The sequence below is a fragment of the Somniosus microcephalus genome, chromosome 3, assembly GCF_052327205.1.
Source record: "Somniosus microcephalus isolate GS21.2 chromosome 3, FLI_Smic_1.0, whole genome shotgun sequence".
In the NCBI taxonomy this organism is placed as follows: Eukaryota; Metazoa; Chordata; class Chondrichthyes; order Squaliformes; family Somniosidae; genus Somniosus; species Somniosus microcephalus.
The window spans coordinates 125180401-125192865 of NC_140989.1; the positions used below are offsets into that span (position 1 = coordinate 125180401).

Sequence of the window (12465 nt, forward strand, 5' to 3'; positions counted from 1 at the left end):
TTTCAGCTTTTGAATGCAATGCGGGGGTTGAGAGAGTAGGCAAGCAACCTGCCCCAAGGCCTCTTAACAGCTTTGCTTTATAACTGGCTGCGAGGTAGTGTTTGACAATAGCCTAAAACAGTTCATTCTTCAGTTTTATATAGCTTCCTGTAGGAAAGTGCTTGGCTTCTGCTTGACAGCTGTGATTGGGAAATCATCATCTGGGAGTTGTGGATGCAAAGCTGGTCTTGCTGCTGAGTAGGACACTACATTGGAGTGCCAACATGCTATATCTATAACTTGCATTGCTAAGTTTTATTAAGTTGTTTAAGCTATCGAATAGTGAATGGATAAGTTGTTCCCTGTGTACAGTGGATACTCAATTTGTTGTGATACAAATTGAGATTTGAGCCAATAGAAATATCCTGATTTTTGAGAACATAGTACATGGTGCTTCGTAATGTTGTCTGTGGGTCAGATCTTCTGAAATGTTACAAATTGGTAGCTCTGTACTGATGCTGATAAATAGTACAAAAATGTTTGTGGTATAATCAGTCTAGCAGATTGTACCTGCCCAGCTTTGGGGACTCAGAAGGTGAACCACTCAACAGCAGAATACTCAGCCTCTGACCTGCTCGTCTAGTAGCCATGGAATTTATGTGGCTGGTCCCGTTGAGTTGCTGGTCAATAGTGACCACAAGGATGTTGATGGCAGGAGACTCGGTGATGGTAATGCCATTGAATGTCATGGGGAGGTCGTTAGACTCTTAAAGTAACACAAATATTACTTGCCACTTAGCAGCCCAAGCCTGGATGTTGTCCAGGTCTTGCTGCATGTGGCATGGACTGCCTCATTTTATCTGAATAATTGTGAGTGGAGTTGAATACTTGTAATCAGCAGCAACCAGCCCCGTTTCTGACCTTATGAGGGGCGGAAGGTCATTGATGAAGCAGCTGAAGATAGTTGGGCCTAGGCTGCCCTGAGAATCTCCTGCCGGGATGTCCTGGGGCTGAGGTGATTGGCCTCCGACAGCCAGTGCCAGGTATGACTCCAGCTATAGGAGAGTTTTCCTCCTGATCCCCATTGACTTTAGTTTTACTAAGGCTCCTTGGTGTCACTCTGTTGAATGCTACCTTGATGTCAAGGACAATCACTCTCACCTCATCTCTGGAATTCAGCTGTTTCCAACACTTTGTTGAGTAGGCTAATGGGGCAGTAATTGGCCGGGTTAGATTTGTTCTGCTTTTTGTGGACAGGACATACCTAGGCAATTTTTAAAAATCTTTAATTGTTATTTCTCTTTAAATCATTCTTGATAAGATTACTTAAGCAGTTTAAGTAAAGGGGAAAAGTTAAATATTTGGGATTCTGTTGGTTTAAGAAGAGTAAAACAAGGTTACACTGCAGTGGGAGTAAATTGGCACAGCAGGCTTCTAAAACCAGTTTTCTAACCAATCAGCAGGGGTGACTCATTTGGCTGTAAACAAACAAACAGTATAAAAAGACCAGTCCTAGTGCGAGCAAGCACCGAGTGCGCGTCATCAAAGAGTGCTGTGAGTTTGGGTAAGTGAGTGTTAGGGTAAGTGGGGTGTTAGGTGCTCTTTTCAAACTTTAACTCTGTGGGTTGTAGTTAATAAGGCCTTTCTGGTGCAGAGTGACTTTTGGTAAACCATTTAACTGGTGTAACTAGAGGGATTGATTTAATTTAAATCCAATTAATTAAAGGGGATACTAGCATCTAAATTCGGGCAGAGGGTGTCCATAACTAACAATAAAAATTTTAATTAATTACATAGAATGGAGCAGGTGAGGTGTTACTGTTGCGAGATGTGGGAGCCGGTGAACCCCATTGAGGCTCACGGTGATTACGCCTGTGACAAGTGTCTGCTGCTACAGGAACTCCAGCTGCGTGTTGATGAGCTGGAGTCTGAGCTTCAGACACTGCGACACATCAGGGAGGGGGAGAAGTACCTGGACTCTGTGTATCAGGAGGTGGTCACACCTATGAAGTTAATTAATTCAGATGTAGCCCATGGTCAGGGACAGGACGGTGTGACTACGAGTGAGGCAGGTACGGCGATCCAGGAGGTAGAGCTGGAGGAGCTGCAGCCCTTGCTCCTGTCCAACAGGTTCGAGGTTCTTACTCCCTGTAGGGACTGCAGGGAGGATGAGCAACCTGGCCACAGCACTGTGGAGCGGGGGGCCATTCAAGAGGGGGGAGTAAATAGAAATGTTGTAGTGGTAGGGGATAGTATTATTAGGGGGAAAGATAGCGTTCTCTGCAGCCGAGAGCGAGAGTCCCGAAGGCTGTGTTGCCTACCCGGTGCCAGGGTTAAGGACATCTCCTCTGGGCTGGAAAGAAACTTGCAGTGGGAGGGGGTGGATCCAGTTGTCGTGGTCCATGTTGGTACAAATGACGTAGATAGGACTAGGAAGCCGGTTCTGTTAAAGGAGTATGAGCAGCTAGGGGTCAAATTAAAAAACACAACCTCAAGGGTAATTTACCTGAGCCACGAGCGAATTTGGCTAGGACAAATAAGAGAGTTAAATGCGTGGCTCAAAGACTGGTGTGGGAGAAATGGGTTTTGCTTCCTGGGACACTGGCACCAGTACTGGGGCAGGAGGGAGCTGTTCCATTGGGACGGGCTTCACTTGGCCAGTGCTGGGACTAGAGTCCTGGCGGATCATATAACTAGGGCTGTAGAGAGGGCTTTAAACTAACTAGTGGGGGGGGAGGTTCCTAGAGAGCAAATAATAAAAATGACAACCGAGAAGGTCATAGACTTAGGTAGCAGTGGGGAAATTAAAAACCAGAGCGTGTCAGGAAGGGGCAGAAGGTATGGAGTAAAAGGTAAAGTAATAAGGGCAAAAGCAGGAACTAAGTGTCACAAAACATATTTGAAAGTTCTCTATCTGAATGCACGTAGCATTCGTAACAAAATAGATGAGTTAATGGCACAAATAACTACATATGGGTATGATCTTGTGGCCATTACAGAAACATGGCTGCAGGGTGACAATGCCTGGGAATTAAACATACCAGGTTATTAACGATCAGGAAGGACAGGCAGGAAGGAAGGGGAGGTGGGGTGGCTATGTTAATAAAGGAAGGAATCACTAATACAGAGAAATGATATTGGGTCAAAAGATCAGGATAATGAAACAGTTTGGGTGGAGGTAAGGAATAATAAGGGGAAAAAAAACTAGTGGGCGTAGTCTATAGGCCTCCGAACAGTTGCAACTCTGTTGGACGGAGTATCAATCAGGAAATAGTTGAGGCTTGTAATAAGGGAACATCTATAATTATGGGGGATTTTAACTATCATATTAATTGGACAAATCAAATTGGGCAGGGCTGCCTTGAGGATGAGTTCATTCCGTGTATTAGGGATGGGTTTCTTGAGCAGTATGTAACTGAACCGACCAGGGGGCAAGCAACCTTAGATCTGGTCCTGTGTAACGAGACAGGATTAATTAAAAATGTCCTAGTAAAGGATCCCCTTGGAATGAGTGACCATAACATGGTTGAATTCCATATTCAATTAGAGGGTGAGAAGGTTGGATCTCAAACAAGCGTGCTAAGCTTGAATAAAGGAGACTATGAAGGTAGGAGAGCGGAATTGAGTAGAGTGGATTGGGAAAATAGATTAAAGGGTAAGACGATACATGATCAGTGGTGTACATTTAAGGAGTTATTTTACAACTTCCAAAAAAAATATATTCCACTGAGAAGAAAAGGGTGTAAAAGAAGACAGCCATCCGTGGCTAAGTAAAGAAATTAAGGATAGTATTCGACTAAAAACAAGGGCATATAAGGTAGCCAAATCTAGTGGGAGGATAGAGGATTGGGAAAACTTTAAAAGACAGCAAAAAATAACAAGATTAATTAAGAAAGGGATGATAGATTATGAAAGTAAATTAGCAAAAAATATATAAACAGATAGTAAGAGTTTTTATAGTTATATAAAAAGAAAAAGGGTGGCTAAAGTAAATGTTGGTCCCTTAGAGGATGAGACCGGGAAATTAATGGTGGGAAATATGGAGATGGCAAAAACACAATGAATATTTTATATCAGTCTTTACAGTAGAAGACACTAAGAATATCCCAACACGGGACAAACAGGGGGCTGAAGGGGGGAGGAGTTAAACACGATCAAAATCACTAAGGAAGTGGTACTCAGTAAAATAATGGGACTCAAGGCGGATAAATCACCTGGACCTGATGGCTTACATCCTAGGGTCTTGAGGGAAGTGGCGGTAGGGATTGTGGATGCATTGGTAATAATTTTCCAAAACTCCCTGGACTTGGCAAAGGTCCCGGCAGACTGGAAAACTGCTAATGGAACACTCTTATTTAAAAAGGGGAGTAGACAGAAGGCTGGAGACTATAGACCGGTTAGCCTAACATCTGTGGTAGGTAAAATTTTGGAGTCCATTATTAAGGAGACAGTAACAGGACATTTGGATCATAATTTAATAGGACAAAGTCAGCATGGTTTTATGAAGGGGAAGTCATGTTTGACAAATTTGTTGGAGTTCTTTGAGGAAGTAACATATAGGGTGGATAAAGGGGAACCAGTGGACGTAGTGTATTTAGACTTCCAAAAGGCATTTGACAAGTTGCCGCACAAGATTATTGCTTAAGATAAAAAATCACGGGATTGGGGGTAATATTCTGGCATGGATAGAGGATTGGCTATCTAACAGAAGGCAGAGAGTTGGGATAAATGGTTCATTCTCAGACTGGCAATCAATAACTAGTGGTGTTCCGCAGGGGTCAGTGCTGGGTCCCCAACTCTTTACAATCTATATTAACGATTTGGAGGAGGGGACTGAGTGTAACATATCAAAGTTTGGGAGGGAAAGTAGTGAGTGAGGAGGACATATAAAACCTGCAAGGGGACATAGACAGGCTAAGTAAGTGGGCAGAGATTTGGCAGATGGAATACAATACTGGAAAGTGTGAGGTTATGCACTTTGGCAGGAAAAATCGTAGAGCAAGTTATTATCTTAATGGCAAGAAACTGGAAAGTACTGAAGTACAAAGGGATCTGGGGGTCCTGGTGCACGAAACTCAAAAGGTTAGTATGCAGGTGCAGCAAGTGATTAAGGCCAATGGAATGTTGGCTTTCCTTGCTAAGGGGATAGAATATAAAAATAGGGAGGTATTGCTTCAGTTGTACAAGGTATTGGTGAGACCGCACCTGGAATACTGCGTACAGTTTTGGTGTCCATACTTAAGAAAGGACATACTTGCTCTCGAGTCAGTACAAAGAAGGTTCACTCGGTTAATCCCGGGGATGAGGGGATGGACATATGAGGAGAGGTTGAGTAGATTGGGACTCTACTGATTGGCGTTCAGAAGAATGAGAGGCGATCTTATTGAAACATATAAGATTGTGAAGGGGTTGGATCGGGTGGATGCAGGGAAGATGTTCCCGATGATGGGTGAAACTAGAACTAGGGGGCATAGTCTTGGAATAAGGGGCTGCTCTTTCAAAACTGAGATGAGGAGGAGCTACTTCACTGAGGGTGGTAGGTCCATGGAATATGCTGCCCCAAAAAGCTGTAGAAGCTACATTACATAAATTTAAAACAGAAATAGACAGTTTCCTAGAAGTAAAGGGAATTAAGGGTTACGGGGAGCGGGCAGGAATTTGGACATGAGTCTAGGTTCGGATCGGTCATGGCCCTGTGGGTAGCGGAGCGGGCCCAGGGGCCGTGTAGCCTGATCCTGCTCCTATTTCGTGTGTCTAATTCTGTTAGATTCAGGAGATGGTTCTGTGTTAGTGGATTGGCGGTTAGGATCAGATCAGCCATGGTCTTATTGAATGGCGGAGCAGGCTCGAGGGGCCGATTGGCCTACTCCTCCTATTCCTTATGTTCTTATGACTGCAGTGCTTTGACCTTATCCGTTGGTTATGGGATTGCTTAGCTGCTGCTGCTGTTTAGCATGCATGTAGTGCTGTGCTGTAGCTTCGCCAGGGTGGCACCTCAGTTCCAGGTATACCTGGTGCTGCTCCTGGCATGCTCTTCTGCACTGCTCATTGAAGCAGAGTTGGTTATCTGGCTTGATGGTGATGGAGGAGTATGGGATATGCTGTGCCATGAGTTTACAGATTGTGGTGGTATATAATTCTGCTGATGACCCACAGGCCCTCATTGCTGCCCAGATTTAAGTTGCTAGATTGGGTCTTAATCACAAGGTGGAAGGTGTCCTCAATGTGAAGGCGGGATTTGATCTCCATGAGAACTGTGCGGTGGTGGTTCCTCCTTCATAGAATTATAGAATGGATGCAGCACAGAAGGAGGCTATTCAGCCCATCGAGCCTGTGCCGTCTCTCTGCAAGAGCACTTGAGCTTGTCTCATTCCCCCGCCCTTTCCCTGTAGCCCTGCAATTTTTTTCCTTCAGGTATCATGTCCTGATTCGATGCCTAGGTAACAGCCAAGTGGTCCTTCCGTTCTTCTTGGCGGTTTGATCCAAGTGCAAACTACTTCAGAGGGCATTTAAGAGTCAACCATATTGGTGTGGGACTGGAGTCACATATCGGCAAGAATGGCAGGTTTTCCTCCCTGAAGAACATTAGTGAATCAGTTGGGGTTTTACGCAATCTGACGGGGCACCTTTTCCTGACGTCAGCTTTTTATTTCCAGATTAAGAAAAACTGAATTCAAATGACAAACTGGGATTTCAACTAATGTTTCCTGGATTACTAGTCCACTAACATAACTACTATCCTACTGTACCCTAATGATTTTATGATGGTCTGAATTAATATGTACTCCACGGAATAGTATAATTTTGTTCCTGCATTTTTATTTTTTTTAATAATTCAATTCTTTTTTGTGACCATTCAATCGAGGATCACTTACCACATTATCTCAGTCTCCTGTCATATGGTTTGGCTAATTTGCTTTCCAGCACTGTGCCTCACCTAAACACGGTCAAAGCATACATTGTGCATTTTTATCTTAGGGGACCAGGGAGAAGACGATGCATAAACAGCCTTATTGGAAGTCTGTCTTTTTACTGTCACCTGATGTCGTATATCACACTGACGACATCTAGTGTCTGTAAAGCAGAATAGTTGGCATGACTTTGTATCTGCCAAAGGTGCTTTCTACAAAACTTGCACTTTTGACATTTTTTATCAAAGCAGTAATTAAAAAGTCAAACTCTAAAATTCACTGTGTTCTATAATACAGTGTGTGTGTGTGTGTGAGAGTCAATCTGCCCTGGTGGTGTACATGGGTTGCCAAGACTAATTTGAATTAATCAGGTCAGACAGGGTGAGGAATGATAGTAGAGGGGTGAGAGAAGGGGAGGGATAGATAGGAACCCTTAGGAAGGGGGAACTGAGATCAGTGGCGGTCGGGGGATTGAGACATGGGAGAGCCAGCCATCGGAGATGGGGAAATGTAGCCTGTGGAGTAGGGCTGTGGATGGAAAATGTAGTTGGAGGGTTACTGCAAGAGAAGAAATGAAGCAGGGCAGGGGTAGCCTGTGAGTGGGAAGGTGGGGGAGATGGATTAGCGGGTGGGTTGGAATGGGAAATAGTCAAGGGGGAGGATGGAGTTGTAAGTGCAGCCAGTGGTAATGGGAACTTGAGCCAGTGGTGGTGGAGATGAATATAATCCATGACTTAATGCTCATTGGGGCGGTGGGGGAGGTCCATGAGTTCTGCACAGTGGGCAGAGGAGGGGGTGGTGCTATTTGCTCATCGGTTGGAGTGTGGGAGCTTTTCTCTGATGCTGGGACTTTCACCAGTACTCGCTAGCTACTGAAACTTGCTATCTTCCAGCCTCCGTCCTCCAAGAGTTTGTGAAGGTGCTCCATTTCTGTTCATTTTGCAGGATGGATAGGATCCTGCCCGAGGACTGGGGAAAGAGAAGGGGCTGCAAACTTGCTCATCAGCGGCTGGGGGAGAGGTGGCCAAAATCTTGTTCAGCAGGGGATGGGACCCAATACTTGCTTGAAGGGAAGAGATGGAGGGCTGATTCCTTGTTCAGTTGGCAGGGGGATGAGGGCGAGAGGGCGCGCAAATAGTTGCTAAATGACGGGGCTTAAAGCTTGCTTGTGGTTGGGTGAGAAATGGCTCTCCTGCTCAATGAATTGGCACTGTTTGCTCGAATTTAGCACTTCAGTCCATTTGCAATTAGTTTAGGCACTTTCTGCTGATGCTATTTTCCTCCAACAATTGGCTTTTATATTTTTAGAAATCCACTGGCTTTCGCTTTCTGTATATTTCCATTGAACCTCTGTTCTTTTATTCTTGGTTCCAGCTTGCTTCCACCGCTTCAGGATTTTTCCTCCATGGATTGCAATACTCTAGATATTTGTGAGCACACTTCTCACAAACTTTTTTAAACTTTTGCTTTTAATTTAAAGGCTTAATGTATATTGCAATAATTCAGTTGGATCAAAAATACCAGCAGCTTCATTTGGCATTTTGTTTTTGATTCCACAGATGATGATTCCTTTCTGAGCCGAATATTTATGCAACAGCCCAAATTGCACTCTAAATAATGAGGTGTTGCCCCATTGTTTCCAATTTGTCACGTAATGTTAGGTTGACAGTACTACCTTCTGTGCAATACCTTTGTAATCCTGAGACCACGTGCTGTTTTTAATATATAATAGATATATTTTTATATATCTGTATTAAAAATTGTATATGTACACACTTCCAATCAAGTAACATTTACTTCCTGTAACACTTTCCTGTCTCCTATTTCTGTTGTGATTAAATTGAATCTATATTTCACGATTGGTTTTCATTCCTGCTTTCGCTGCATGCTGAATTTGCCCATCGAAAATTCACACAAACTTCCAACTCCTTCTCATCTAGACCTTTATCCATCTTGACTTCTCTGCTGCTGCCAACCTGCTAAACTGTTCCCTTGCCACTGTCTTTAATGTCCTGGTTTCCATCAATCACCATCTACCACCCCTGTTGCTCCGATACAACCTCCACCTTCGCTGTCAGATCAGAAGGTCAACAACTTGAGGCTACCTGGTGTACAATTAGTCTAGTCAACTGTTGCATAACCATTTCAAGCATTACTATGCCTCACTCTCTTCAGCTAAGACCACCTATTGCTGCCTCTAAGTCTACGCAGTCCTAAATAACTAGACCCAGCTCTTTAAGCCTATCTGAGTAACTAAGGTTCTTTAAGCTAGGAATTATTAACGTAGCTCTCCTCTGAACTGTTTGCAAGGCCACTATATCACCCACCATCTGAGGTGACCAAATCTGGGCACAGTACTCCAGATGCAGACTAACCAAAGACCTGTGCAGTGACGGAATGGTGACCTTTGATTTGCACTGAAGAGTTTTATTAACAGAGCCCAATACCCTGTTTGCTTTGGCTCTGGCTTTTCTGTATTGGTTGAGAACCTTCAGTGATCTGTGCACAATAACACCTAGATCTTTTCTCTTTCAACCACTTTCAGTATCGTTCCCTGTAAATGATAAGCATATAATGTGTTGGTCCTACCTCCATGCATGACACTGCATTTATCTAGGTTAAAAGCCATTTGCCATTGTTTGGCCCATTCTGATAGTGCATCTAAATCTTTCTACAGTTTCAACCCTTGCACAAGTCACTGTCATCAGCAAACTTACTGATCAGATCATTAATAAAACAGTGAAAAGGTAGTGAGCCTAACACCGATCCCTGGGGAACACCATTAGTAACCTGCCTCCATGCTGATCCACAACTGTTAATTCCAATTTTTTGGCGGAATTGGAGCTAATTCCTAACCAGTGTATCAATTTCCCGCTGTAACCGTGTGAAATAATTACATTTTTTAATGCATCTATAACAATCTGGTAGCATAAACCATTTTGATAGGTTTTAATCCCAAAAAGCCCCACTGAATTATCTGAGGTAAATGTTTTCTGAGGTAAATTCTGGAAATATTTGATAGCAATACAAGATACTCTACAGGATGCTGTTTACAAGCCCCTCCCCAAACGATGCAAAAATTGCTGACAATGTTCCTATTTAAAAGTTAAAATAATTTTTGCAGCTGTGGTATTTGTTTACAGAAATTAAATTGTATTAAGGAAAATAATTCATTCTCTGTCTCTGGGGAAATCTTTTTACAAATTTCAAGTCGGATCTGCCAACCTTTCCAACTCCTAACAAAGTTGCTCTCGCTCTGTGATTCAAACTATACATTACACCTCCCGGTTTGGATGACACTTGGCGCCCCTCCCCCAGTGCTTCCAAATCCAAGTGCTAACCCCAAGTGCCAGTGCCATCAAACTCCAGGACTACTCCTGTACTGCTAAATCTCAGCATACTTTTGTGTACCCAACTGTGGCTAACAAGGGAAATTAGGGATAGCATAAGGTCCAAGGAGAGGGCATATAAATTGGCCAGAAAAAGCAATAATCCTGAGGATTGGGAGCAGTTTAGGATTCAACAAAGGAGGACAAAGGGATTAATTAAGAAAGGGAAAATAGAATATGAGTAAGCTTGCAGGGAACATAAAAACTGACTGTAAAAGCTTTTATAGATATGTGAAGAGAAAAAGATTGGTGAAGTCAAGCGTAGGTCCTTTGCAGTCAGAATCGGGGGAATTTATAATGGGGAACAAAGAAATGGCAGACCAACTAAATACATATTTTGGTTCTGTCTTCACAAAGGAGGACACAAATAACCTCCCAGAGATGCTGGGGAACATAGGGTCTGATGAAAGGGTGGAACTGAAAGAAATCAGTATTTGTAGGGAAATGATGTTAGGAAAATTGATGGGACTGAAGGCTGATAAATCCCCAGGGCCTGATAATCTACATCCCAGGGTACTTAAGGAAGTGGCCCTAGAAATAGTAGATGCATTGCTGGTCATCTTCCAGAACTCGATAGACTCTGGAACGGTACCCATGGATTGGCGGGTCGCTAATGTTACCCCACTATTCAAAAAAGGTGGTAGAGAAAAGGCGGGGAATTATAGACCGGTCAGCTTGACATCGGTAGTGGGGAAAATGCTAGAGTCTATTATAAAAGATGTAATAGCAGAGCACTTGGAAAGCAGTGACTGGATTGGACAAAGTCAACATGGATTTACAAAAGGTAAATCATGCTTGACTAATCTACTGGAATTTTTTGAGGATTTAACTGGTAAAATAGATAAAGGAGAACCAGTGGATGTGGTGTATTTGGACTTTCAAAAGGCTTTCGATAAGTCCCGCATAGATTAGCGTGCAAAATTAAGGCACATGGGATTGGGGGCAAGGTATTGACTTGGATAGAGAACTGGTTGGCGGACAGAAAGCAAAGAGTTGGAATAAACGGGTCATTTTCCGAGTGGCAGGCAGTGACTAGTGGGGTACCGCAAGGATCAGTCCTAGGACCCCAGCTGTTCACAATATATATTAATGATCTGGACGAGGGAATTGGATGTAATATCTCCAAATTTGCAGACGACACAAAGCTGGGTGGGAGGGTATGCTGTGAGGAGGATGTCGTGAAACTCGAGTATGATTTGGACAGGTTGGGTGATTGGGCAGAAACATGGCAAATGCACTATAATGTGGATAAATGTGAGGTTATCCACTTTGGTGGCAAAAACAGGAAGGCAGATTATTATTTGAATGGCAATAGATTGGGAGAAGGGGAAGTGCAGAGACCTGGGTGTTCTTGTGCACCAGTCGCTGAAGGTAAGCATGCAGGTGCAGCAGGCGTTTAAGAAGGCAAATGGTGTGTTGGCCTTTGTAGCAAGAGTGTTCGAGTACAAGAACAAGGATGTCTTGCTGCAGTTGTACAGGGCCTTGGTGAGACCACACCTTGAGTATTGTGTGCAGTTTTGGTCGCCTTACCGGAGGAAGGATGTTCTTGCCATGGAAGGAGTGCAGCGAAGATTCACCAGGCTGATACCTGGGATGGCAGGAATGACGTATGAGGAGAGATTGTGTCGATTGGGCTTATACTCACTGGAGTTTAGAAGATTGAGAGGGGATCTCATCGAAACCTATAAAATTCTGTCAGGCCTGGACAGACTAGATGCAGGAAGGATGTTTCTGATGGCCGGGGAGTCCAGAACCAGGGGTCACAGTCTAAGGATAAGGGGTAAGCCATTTAGGACTGAAATGAGGAATTTCTTCACCCAGAGAGTGGTGAACCTGTGGAATTCTCTGCCACAGAGGGCGGTGGAGGCCAGTTCATTAAGTATATTCAAGAAAGAGTTGGATATATTTCTTAAGGCTAAAGGGATATGGGGAGAAGGCAGGGACAGGGTACTGAATTTGGATGATCAGCCATGATCTCATTGAATGGCGGAGCAGGCTCGAAGGGCCGAATGGCCTACTCCTGCTCCTATCTTCTATGTCTCTGTGTACCTCCTGCTCGCAGTGCTGTAAAACCTTGGAACAATCATCTGTGCTGCCAGACCCAGAACCCCATCTGATGCTGTTAAATGCCATGATATGTGTTTCATTCTGTGCTAATAAACTGCAGGACACTTCCACCTCACAGT

The 12465-nt window shown here is 43.8% G+C and overlaps 1 protein-coding gene across 6 annotated transcripts in view; it reads left to right on the plus strand.

The window, feature by feature from the left end:
- LOC147121385 (aftiphilin-like) overlaps positions 1-12465 on the plus strand; it is a 77244-nt gene that overhangs the window by 14327 nt on the left and 50452 nt on the right. The gene's annotated exons all lie outside the window — the stretch shown is intronic.